Source organism: Arachis ipaensis, chromosome B8, assembly GCF_059453495.1.
Source record: "Arachis ipaensis isolate K30076 ecotype BB chromosome B8, ASM5945349v1, whole genome shotgun sequence".
NCBI classification, from domain to species: Eukaryota; Viridiplantae; Streptophyta; class Magnoliopsida; order Fabales; family Fabaceae; genus Arachis; species Arachis ipaensis.
The window spans coordinates 22,848,714-22,860,528 of NC_142443.1; the positions used below are offsets into that span (position 1 = coordinate 22,848,714).

Sequence of the window (11,815 nt, forward strand, 5' to 3'; positions counted from 1 at the left end):
CAATTATTGTCACAAATATTCGAATAAGAAATTCTAAAAGATCAAAACAGAGAAGAAAAAGAGATAGAGTGAAAGGGACCAAAACCAACGCAAATAATTTATAGTTAGGGGCTAAAATAAAAATGACATATACTATAGAAAAATGGTTTATCAATATGAATTATAGACCAAGTAACTTGTCTTTTGAGTTTAGGTAGTTATTAGCTTATCAAATCTAAAGTTTACCAATTGAAATGTTTTTTATGAAAAAGATGTAAAATTTAAGTTTTCAATCTATTTAAGTTGTTATGCATTTATAAAAAAAATTACTAATAATAACATGAATATTAAAATTATATATTAGCTAAATCCTTAAATTTAAGTATCTATTTTGTATTATAGTTGTGTTATTAATGCACTAAAAATATATCTTGGTTTAGAGAGTAAGAAAAAAGAAAAAGAAAAAGAAAAATCTTAGCTTGTGACTATCTCTCTTAATATTTTTCATAAAAAATTATCTGTATTCACTGGAAGTTGTCCTTAACTCCATTATTTAAGTCTCAATTCTACAATGACTCCTATGTTCAAGAAAGTTCTAAGTGCAACCGATACTAAAGTCAAGAGTGGACGTCTTGTGATTCCAACCAAAGGCGCAAGGGTGAGTCCCTAACTCCATATATTTATTAATTTGTGATTATATTTCATTTAAAAACACAAAAGTGTTTAGTATTGTGTAGGGTTATATTGATATTGTTGATTATTATTGATGTCTTTGTTGTTGTTGGTTTTTTTAAATGCTATTTCTTGAAGTTCAAAATTCTTATTAATTTTTTTGAACGTCTTATGATACTATTATTTCTTTAAAAAAATTAAGTTAATAAAAAAATAATATAAATAATTATATTTTTAATATTTTTTAAGTAATTATATTTCTAACAGAAATAATGAGTAGTGTTGCTAGATATCAATATAGTTATTAGTAAATATATATAGACCAAAACTTAAAGCAAAATATATAGTAACTTATTTGCTGCAGGGTTATTTGCATGCATGGAAAATTAATGCATGATTATTATATGAGGATGTTATAAAATCTATGTAACAGATAATTGAATATATTATAAGTATGTTTTCCATGAATAAAAAAATAATTAATAGTAGTACTGTATCTTGTGCATGACTGCATGCATGGAACAGGCTTATCTTCCAGAACTTGAGGATAAGCAACGATGCATTCTCCTTGAAATTCTTGACACCAAAGGGAATATTTGGAAGTTAAGCTACCGTTTTTGGGAGAACAACAGAGGGAGGATCTATGTTCTTGGAGGCCTTAAAGCTTATATTACTATTTGGAAATGGCAAGTTGGTGACCAAGGTATTACTATGTTGTTGTATTTTAGGTTTTTATTTCTGAAATAAATAAAAAAAACATTATTTTCAAAATTACGTTACTTCAATTTTAATTTTTTGGAATGCACCTTTTTTTTTGTTTAGGATGAGTTCGTCCAGCCCTCCGACAAACTTCTATAATTTTATAAAGTTTTTCACGCTTCCACCGAAATTTATCCAAATTTTCCAAGACTCAGGACTCAGACGGACTCTATTAAAATAGTAGAGTTTGCTGGAATACGATAAATTTGTCCTAAATCTAAAAAAAAAATGTGTATCTAAAAATTTAAAATTGAAATAACGAATTTGTGAATTTTTTTTATAATTTATTTTAGAAAAAAAACCTTGTATTTTACTATAATCATCTCTATTATTATATTCATATGCTTGTGCTTTATTTAATTTATTTTAAATTTTATTTTTATCAAAATATGTGAAATAATATATATAGTGTATGCAAATATGATAAACATCTTGAGTTGGACAAATTTGTCCTAAATTCTTAAAAAAAAAAAATATCTAAAAATTAATAACGAATTTATGAAAATAATTTTTTTTATAATTTATTTAAAAAAAACCTTGTATTTTACTATAATCATCTCTATTACTATATTCATATGCTTGTGCTTTATTTAATTTGTTTTAAAGTTCATTTTTATCAAAATATGTGAAATAATATATATAGCGTATACAAATATGATAAACATTTTGGGTTGGTCAAATAGTTGTTTAAGTAAGTATAGAGAGAGTTTAAAATTTATTTTATACATGTAGTAATTTATTATTGGTCAGCAAATAAACGAGTGGCATATGGTTTAATCTATTAATTTTTTTGGTCTGAGTGGCATATGTTTTCTAATTGAAGTATCATTTGTGGTTTCAGTCACATTTTATCGAATTGAACCAGAAAATAAATATCTTATTGTAACTGAAAAAGAGCTTCCAGTATCTGAAAAGAAACTTCCAGCATCGTCGTCTTAATTAGTTCTCTTAATCTCAGGTATATAACAATTATTTTAGATTTGTTATTCGTAAAATAAGTTATTTTGTAAAAAAAAAGAAAAAAAAAAAAAAAAGAAAAGAGAAGACTCATATGAAACTATTGTGATTTTAATTATTTATAATAATGATTAATATATTAGTGGGTTTCTGAATTTGTTTCTAGAAGACATTTTGTAGTATATTATATTTTCCTTGTATCAAATACTAACTTTTGATTATATATGATATGTGCAAATTAAAGTTTGGAATTCATTTATCAATTGCTTCAGTTTGCTTTGATTTTTTGGATTACTTTTGCGTTTGATATTTGCATTAATTTATATATGGAATTTTTTCATAATATGTAACATAATTTATTATATAAAAGAGGATTTATGCACATTCTTCTTTGTATTTTGACAGGGCATATCACCAAAATGGTCATGTTTAAACATGTGAGTCATGAAATTAATAATTATTTATCGAATTATTACCAGCAAGGGAGTTGTTAAGACTTGTAAACTTGGCTTTATTTTTGTGACCCTTCTAAGATTTGGTTTTGTTTCTGTTTATCATTTCAATTATTACTTTTGTGAACCTTTTGCTTATTTTCTTTTTGTTGTTCTTCCTTTTGCCTATTAACAGTTTCTTGTGAATATTTATAAAAATCATAAGATTCAGCGGTTATGAACAAACATACTTTTCCATTTTATAAGTATATGTGTGTAAAATTATAATTTTTATTATAAATTAAAAATATAAAAAATACATAACATATATTAATATAAAGAGTAAAGTATTATTTTGGTTTTCAACGTTTAAGTCAAATTATAATTTAGTCCCTAACATTTCAAACATCTTATTTTTATTTCAAAAAGTTTTAAATGGGTTTAATATTGTCTAATCATTAAATTTGACATGAATAATTAAAAAAACGACTGACGTTAACATTATCGTTAAGTCATATTTTCTTCCGTGTGTATTAGAGAAACATAACCAAAACCTTCTTATAATACTTTTTCTTGTCGATCTTCTTCTTGTAAAAAAAATTTCAAACTCTATCAATCAATCATCAACGTTTTAGAATCAAAGAAAAATTTTTTATATTGGTGATTGTTGGTGGATCGATTTTATTTATGTACCAAAATCAAACGTTATTATCTCTTCAATATGCTAATTATTCATGTCAAATTTAATTGTGGGACAATATTAAACACGTTTAAAATTTTTTGAGATTGAAATGAAAAATTTAAAATCTTTTAAGACTTAAATAGAACATTTCAAATATTAGATATCATATTAGGACTTAACTTAAACGTTGGAACTAAAATAATACTTTATCTTAATATGAATAATATATACATTCAAATCAACTCATTCAAATTCAAACTCAATTTATTTAATATATGAGTTAAAATTCAAATTTAAATTCAATTAACAATCTTATACATTCAACTTATCCGTGCCGTTAACAAGTCGAGTTTGAGTTTGAGCTAAATTGATTCGCTCTCAGTGTAAACCTCGGAAAATTAATAAATAATTAGTCAATAAATTAATTATTATTCAAAGATATTAGAAAATTAAATTTTATAGTTTAGGGAAGTAGAAATATTAAAAATACGAATTTTGACATTAATTTTAAAGATTTTGACCCAAAACCGGACCAACAAGCCAAATCAGTCGAACCGAGTCCAAACCGGACCCAAGACCACTTATATAAATTTACCTCAAAGCTTTTCTTCCCCTTGGCCTCGTTGCAAGCTCGCAGAAGAGGAAATCGACACCGAAAACCTTAACCCTCCTCACCAAAATTCACTTGTCCATAACTTTCGATTTGGAGCTCCGATTGACAAGCCTTTAGCGGCCACGTGTTCATCTCGAAATTCTTTTCAATTTTATCTGAACAAAGTGGTAAGAAATTTTCATTTCTTACCCAATTCTCCCTCTCCTCAATTTCAAAATTTTAGGGTTTGGGTATTGAGGAATTGAATAATTTTGATGGTTTAGGTGAACTCTAGCAGCAGATAATCACTGGGTTTTGTCCAATTGATTCATGGGTAAGGTAAGGAACTCCTGTTTCTTGGTGAATTTCTAATCTAGTGAACTCTATGTTGATTATAATGATATTGTGTGCATTAGATTGTGTTCTTGTTGATTTGGAGTTCAATTGGGCGGTTTGGAACAAAATGCGGGTGATTAGGCTTGAGAAATTGACGTTTGGAAGTTTAGAGCTTGTGAAAGGAGAGGTTTTTGAGGTGTTCCGAGCTTAGGGAGGAATCGGCCAAGGTATGATTTTGGTTTCTCATAGATAATATATAATGTTTTGTGAAAACATAGGCTAGATGACCATAAGATAGGTTGGAAATGTGGGAATATATTAATGCTAGTAACCTTGATAGAAATGTGGAATTATATTGCAAAAGAGTTGATGAATGATAATTTTGTTGAGTTGGTTGTAGGAATTGTGTTAATTAATGTTGTTGATGGGAGTTGATGAATAATTATATGATGAATGTGAATGGTTTTGAATATTATGCGGGTTATGAATTTAATGATATCTGAGATACGAGTTTCCCTGTGTAACAAAACCGTGGCTTGCCACTACGTGTTCCAGGTTGAAACTTGATACTCTGTTGACCCTACGCGTAAGGGTGACCGGGCACGTATAAATTTCCAGGAATGGATATCCCCCATTGAGTGAGATATAAATGAATAAATGAATGTATGAATTATGAATGAATGAGAAAATCTATGCATAGACTCATGGGGATGCGCGACGAGGGACAGTCTAAGGGTTTCGGACTTGTCGGGTTGGCTAGATAACCGACAGATGAGCCTCATCAGCCATAGGACAGTCATACATCATGTGAATTCTGTTTGTTTTGTCTGCTATGCATTACTTGGGATTGCCTAACTGAATATATATTATGCTAATTGTTATATCTACTACCTGCACTACCTGTTTTTTACTTGTGCGTTAAATTATTTGGTTGTCTGTCTCTGCTAAATCAATGGTGATGGAGGAGCGGAGGAAAGGTGGACCAGTTTGGTGATAACGTTAGGTGTAAGTAAGTAAGTTTAGAATTCCTTAGAACACCTACCCTTGTTATGGCTTCTGTTTAGAGTTTAAGTTTTATAACTGAGTGTTGGCGTTCTAGGATTGTCCCTGGCATTCCCAAGACCTTATATATTATATGTGTGGCACTTTTACCACGCTGAGAACCTCCGGTTCTCACCCCATACTGTGTTGTTGTTTTCAGATGTAGGTCGAGAGGCTCCTCGCTAGGCGTCTGGATTCCTGAAGTGGAGTGGTCCCTGGGTTCTTTTGATTATCAGTATATGTACATATGTGCTTAGCTTTCTCTCCAAGAAACTTGTTTATTTTGTCCCTCTTAGAGGTTTAAGGAGAGTTAAGGTTTTATTTCTGTATTTTGGGTATTTTGGGATACTTGTATATGTATGTAAATATTCTCTGGCCAGCCTTGGCTTCGCAGGCTTTGTTAGGAGCTAGTTATGATATATTCTTGACTATCTATTCACTCTTTCGCTTATTCATATCTATGATCTTTAGGTTTCTTAGCACGCAAGTAATTCCATTTCCTGAACGTTGCACTTTTTATTTTGTAATTTTACTTTATCCATTTTTCAAGACTCCTAGTATATTATATTTTTTCACTATTATATGTATGTATTTTATTTTAGAGGTCTGTAACACCACACTACCTCTATTCTACGACTTAAACGTAAAGCTATGTAGTAGGGTGTTACACTCAGCCTTGGTAACAACCAAGCATTTATTTTGGATCATCATTTCATTGCTCAACTTCCTCTTTCTTCCATATCGATGTCTTAGCTACGCTCGCATATATAGTTATATTACTATATACATCAGCGTTGAAAACCGTCATGTTACATGTAAAAAGAAAATCTTGTGCTCCTATTAGAATAAATAATTTTTTAATTTAGATTATTTATATATTAAACCATTAAAAATATATATCATGATGTAGAAATATATTTATATTTATAAAAATAATAAAAAAATTATCTCAATCTTCTTTAATTAAAACCTTTTATATTCCTAGTAGAGTTAAATTGTAAACTCTTTGATAAAAAAAGAGTTACATATAGAAACAATTTTGATGTGTTGGGAACCGAAATTCTGAAGTTATTATTTATGTTTGAACGTGTTATCCATTAAACCCTAAATCCCAAAAACAATAATATATATGATTTTATTCTCAATTATGAAATAGCTTAATTTACGATTATAATTGGTATATGTATTGCCCATATATAGGTTAGAAAACTAATAATTTTCTAACAATCTCCCACTTGGGCTATACATATATACTTTACTGAGATAATCACATTTTATAAACTTTATCCGCGCATTTGAATGCTATTCCCTGGTGGCATTTACGTTGGTCCGTCATAATTTTTGTCTAACACAATTGATTTTTTTTACAAAAACACCCTTAGCCTATTATTGTAATATCAGTTCTGATCTTGCCTGCGAAATAGGTCGGTTGTTGATTACCGAGCTATACCCACAAAAGCTTTAGCACCCGATCCCCGAATCCGAGCTTTCTTCCTTCCAAAGAGATATGAGAGTACGAGCAATGAAAAGAGGGGGGGGAGTATACCTGCAAAGGCACTCCGAAACTTAAGTCAGTATATTGTATTCTCTAAAAACTTACCTTGGTAGAATATTTTACCTTGCTTTATATGATGAGTTCTTCGTCTGTTATGCTTTTGGCATTTAATCGTCAGTTTCGAAATGATTGATATTGTAACTGATTGATATGCCGTTGGAACGTCGGTTATGGTAGGAGTATTATTCTGACCGAGTTATGGCTCATAAAAAGCCGAGCTTATAATGGGTGGCAGTTACAACTCTTAGTGACAACGGCTATGACGCCGAGTTATAGCTCACATTTAAGGCCGACCATATCAAGTTCTATATCTCTTTTTTATTACAAGAATAACTTAATATTGATCATTTACCATTATATCCCTACTTCTTTATTGTGTCATTTAAAACTATATTAATGACTAATTTAATTATTAAATAAAATAATTAGTCTTCTAAATAACAAAACAATAGAAACTTCAAACCTCTTAGGGTTCATATGGAGCACGCAGATTTTACTGGAGGCAGCAATGGCGGTTCAGATGGTGGCACAAGAGCACTGCGACCACCGGTAAGTCCTCTCTAATGTATGAATATTGTATTTTATCACATAGTTTCTTCTTCCTTCCACATTAATGGTTCTTTGTTCATTTTTTCATAGATTTAAATTTGTTTTTTGCACATAGTTATCGATATTTCTTGCTTGGAGGTTAATGTTTCTTCTTCCTTTTGTTTTTTAATCGATATTGGGTTTGGTAGCATAAGAAAGATTGCTTTCTACAGTTTCAATGATTTCTTCTATTTTATTTATTTTAGAATTTAATAAATTTAAAAAAAAATAAAGAACCAAAACAGTCCTATTATTTTCATGTTAATGGTCTCTCCACTTTGATTTATTAGAATACTATTTGTTTTATGTTTTTTCAGTTACAAATAAAATTGTTGAGTAGGATCTTGAAGTGGATGATAAAATGGAAGAAAGAGTATTTTTTGATGAGATGATAGAAGAGTCAGATGATACAAAGAAATTTTAAGAAATGTATCATGATGAAATTAAGCAGGAAGCTGTGAATTCTGAGGATTTAGGGGAGCAAGAATTTCAAGCAATGTTTGATGAGAACGATTTTTTACATTAGGTGAATGAAGTATATCAAATAGATGATATTGAAAATATTGCCATGGTTGATTTTCTGAACATAAGTGCTCATGAGATGGAATGTTTTCATTTTTTTAATCTTCAGATAGCATTTGATTTCTATAACCATTATGCAAAATCTGTTGGTTTTGGTGCTAGAAAAAGTAAAACTTGGAAAAATAGTAAAGGAGAATATGTGAAGCAATTGTTTGTGTTCTCTCATGAGGGATTTTGACCAGAGAAATATTATAATATGGAAAACAGAAAAAGGGAGCCAAAATCTGAGACTTGTTGTGGTTGCCTGACTAGGTTTGTAGTTCGTTTTGTGGCTTACACTGGAAGATGGCATATGACTTTGTTTGTTGAATCGCACAATCATGATTGCCTTGATCCTAATAGGGCTGGCAATTCATACCCTACCTGCAGGTACCCAACCCAGTCCAACCCGTTCGGGTAGGGTAGGTTACCCAACCCGCTGCGGGTAGGGTAGGGTACGGTCCGGGTATGCCTGCAGGTAGAGTAGGGTACGGGTTTAGGGTGTACCCTACCCTACCCTACCCGCACCTCATATATAAAACATATTTTATAAAAATTAGGTATATAGTGAAGGAAGTGAGAGTTGAACCATCAACTTTCCTTATGTAATGACTTACAATAAGTGAATAACCACTAAAACTAGTTAGTTAATTTAGTAATTTAGAGCTTTAGTTTTTTTTTTATTTTTTATGTTATTAATATATATAAAATTCGAAATGATTGAATTTTATATTTATTTTGAAAAAAATTTGATATTTCTGCGGGTAGGGTAGGATATGGTAGGGTTTAGAATTTTAGGGTGCGGGTAGGGTTAGGGTTGAGAGATTCTCAACCCACAGGTAGGGTAGGGTAGAGTTTTAATAAAATTTTTAACCTGCGGGTAGGGTTAGAGTAGGGTCTGGACCCTACCCTACCCTACCCATTGCTAGCCCTATAGGTTAGTTGGTTTTCTTCCTACACATAGAAAAATGGCAGAAGCTGATGCTAGTCAAATGAACAACATGAAGGATGCAGGCATTAGCACACCCCATATATATGCTATGTTAGCTAATCAAGCAGGTGGTTATGAGAATGTTAATTATACCTTAAGGGATATGTATAATGAGATTTCTAGGTGAAGGTGTCATGTCCTAGGCGATGCTAGAGCAGCATTGCGATACCTCAAAAACTAGAAAGCTGAAGATCCTTGCCTCTATTATGAGCATATAGTTGATGCTAAAGGGGTATTGTGAGCTCTATTTTGGTGTGATGGAAGAAGCCAATTAGATTATGAGATATTTGGAGATGTGCTTGCTTTTGATGCAATATACAAGAAGAACAAATACTTGTGTTCGGTAGTAGTATTTTTCGGTGTGAATCATCACAACCAAACAGTGGTATTTGGAAGTGCTCTAGTTACCGATGAGAATAAGGAGGTCTACGTGTGGTTATTACAACAACTATTGGCAGCTATGAAGGGAAAAACACCTATATCTGTGATTACAGATGGTGCTTCATTAATGAAGTTTGCAATTGAGGCGGTATTCCTAAATTCTCATCATAGATTATGTGCTTGGCACCTCATTCGGAATGCCACAAGTAATGTTGGAAACCCAAAATTCACTTCTATGTTTAAGAAGTGTATGCTAGGAGATTATGAGATTAGTGTGTTTGAGCAGAAGTAGCTTGGGATGGTTGAGGAGTTTGGTGTAGCTGAAAAGAATTGGATTATTAACATGTACGAGAAAAGGCATATGTGGGCCACTGCACATATTCGAGGCAAGTTTTTTGAAGGATTTAGGACAACTTCTCGATGCGAAGGTTTGCACTCTATTATTGTAAAATATGTTAAATCACAATATAATTTGGTTGATTTCACAAAGCATTTTAAGCGGTGTCTTACCTACCTACGATATAAGGAGGTTAAAGCTGACTATGTTTCCATATCTGGTCGGCCGGTACTTAAAACAGCATTGGAACCTCTAAAAAGGTCTACATCAAATGTCTATACACGAGAGATATTTTTTATATTTCGACCAATGCTTGTTAGGGCTGCAAGAATGAAGGTTGTGCAAGATGTGGCATTTGAGTCATTTGTAATTTATACAATATCTAAATATGGAAGCCTAAATAGTTCATAGGAGGTGTCTGTGGATAAAGAAATGACGAAATTCAATTGTTCATGCTTAAGGATAGATTCTTTTGGAATTCCGTGTGAGCATATAGTTTGTGTGCTGGTGTTTCTTAACATCCTTGAGTTGCCAAAGTCTCTTGTGTTGACAAGGTGGTCGAAGACTGTGAAGACAAGTACTTTCAATTCAAGTGGCATTACTTGGGAGTCTATAATATTGAGTCAATAGGATGCTTGATGGATTTGTGTCGGCAACTTTCCTATGTCGCTAGTCGAAGGCAGGAGAGATTCCACCTTGTTCGAGACACTGTTTTGAGCCTAATCGAAGATTTCAAGATTGAAGATGAACAAGAAAAGCAAGTTGGTGCTGAAGCTGATGATTTGGATGGTATTTTTTCTAAGAATCCACAAAATTGTAGATCTAAGGGTCGTCCAAGTGAGAAGGTAAAACGAAAACCACAACGATGTTGTATTTGTCGCATGGGGTACAATAAAAAATCTTGTCCATTGGCAAAGGACATTCAGCAGACCAATGTGAGTTGTGCAACTTCTCATGGAATAAATGGAAACCCTTTTGAGGAAGGTTTGGATGCAGATGCAAAAATGGTAATATTTGGTTTAATGATCTGTGTACCACAACATGTTAATTATATAATTTTTATTAATAAGAGTGGAGATTGATCAATATTTTGTTTGCAGGAATTTTGGGTGTAAACCCCGCTAAAATTGGTAAATAATTAGTTAATAAATTGAATTTTAATTAGAAAAGCTAAAAATACAAAACTAATATAAAAATAGGATAGAGCTTGTCGAAACGAGAATTTTGATACCAAATTCAAAAATTTAGCCCAAAATCGGACCGAAAGAGCCGAACCGGTTGAACCGGGGTCCAAACCGAGCCCGTGGGTCCAACCGGACCCAAACATTTAAAAGACGCAGCAACTTTTTTCTTCCTCATAAGCTGCTGCAACGCCATAACAGCAAGGGGGGAGAGGAGATTCCCAAACCCTCACCATTCCTTTCAACTACCATAACTTCCTCATCCGGGCTCCGATCGCCGCACCGTTTGCGGCCACGCGCTCAGCGCGTCGAACTCTACCTTTCTATCCGAACAATTTCACTGGTAAGCCTCTTATTAGGTTCAGAATCTCTATCCCTCTTTCTTGGTAAGCTTGAAAAACCTGTGGTGAATCTTGCCCAATTTTTGTGTTCTAGGTTCAAGTTAGCTTTCGGAACTTGTGGGCTCAAGCTATTGAGCATATGGGTATGATAAGAGCACCCTAACCCTAGCTCAATCTTTTAATTGTGATAGAAAACTGAATTGGAACATATATATATGTATTAGGTGTAGGTTAAGTAGGTGTTTATGCATTGGAATTGAATTGGGATCATTTGGAGGTTTGTTGGTGACCAAGGCTTGCTTTGGGGCTGTTTGATTGAGCTTGGAGGGGCTGTAATTTTGTGTTGAGAGGCTACCTTGGATGAATTAAGTGATCGGCCAAGGTATGGTTTAAGTTTCGCACGTTTAATATTTACGGTGTTGTGAAAACTT

The 11,815-nt window shown here is 32.2% G+C and overlaps 1 long non-coding RNA gene and 1 pseudogene across 1 annotated transcript; both read left to right on the forward strand.

Moving 5' to 3' along the window:
- Positions 1–1,246: 1,246 nt before the first annotated feature.
- Positions 1,247–2,877, forward strand: LOC148547440 (uncharacterized). Its single transcript, XR_015896217.1, has 3 exons — positions 1,247–1,354; positions 2,252–2,368; positions 2,773–2,877. It is a non-coding gene; the product is annotated as an uncharacterized LOC148547440 (long non-coding RNA).
- Positions 2,878–9,121: 6,244 nt separating this feature from the next.
- LOC107610708 (protein FAR1-RELATED SEQUENCE 5-like) lies at positions 9,122–10,492 on the forward strand (annotated as a pseudogene).
- The last annotated feature ends 1,323 nt before the right edge of the window (positions 10,493–11,815 follow it).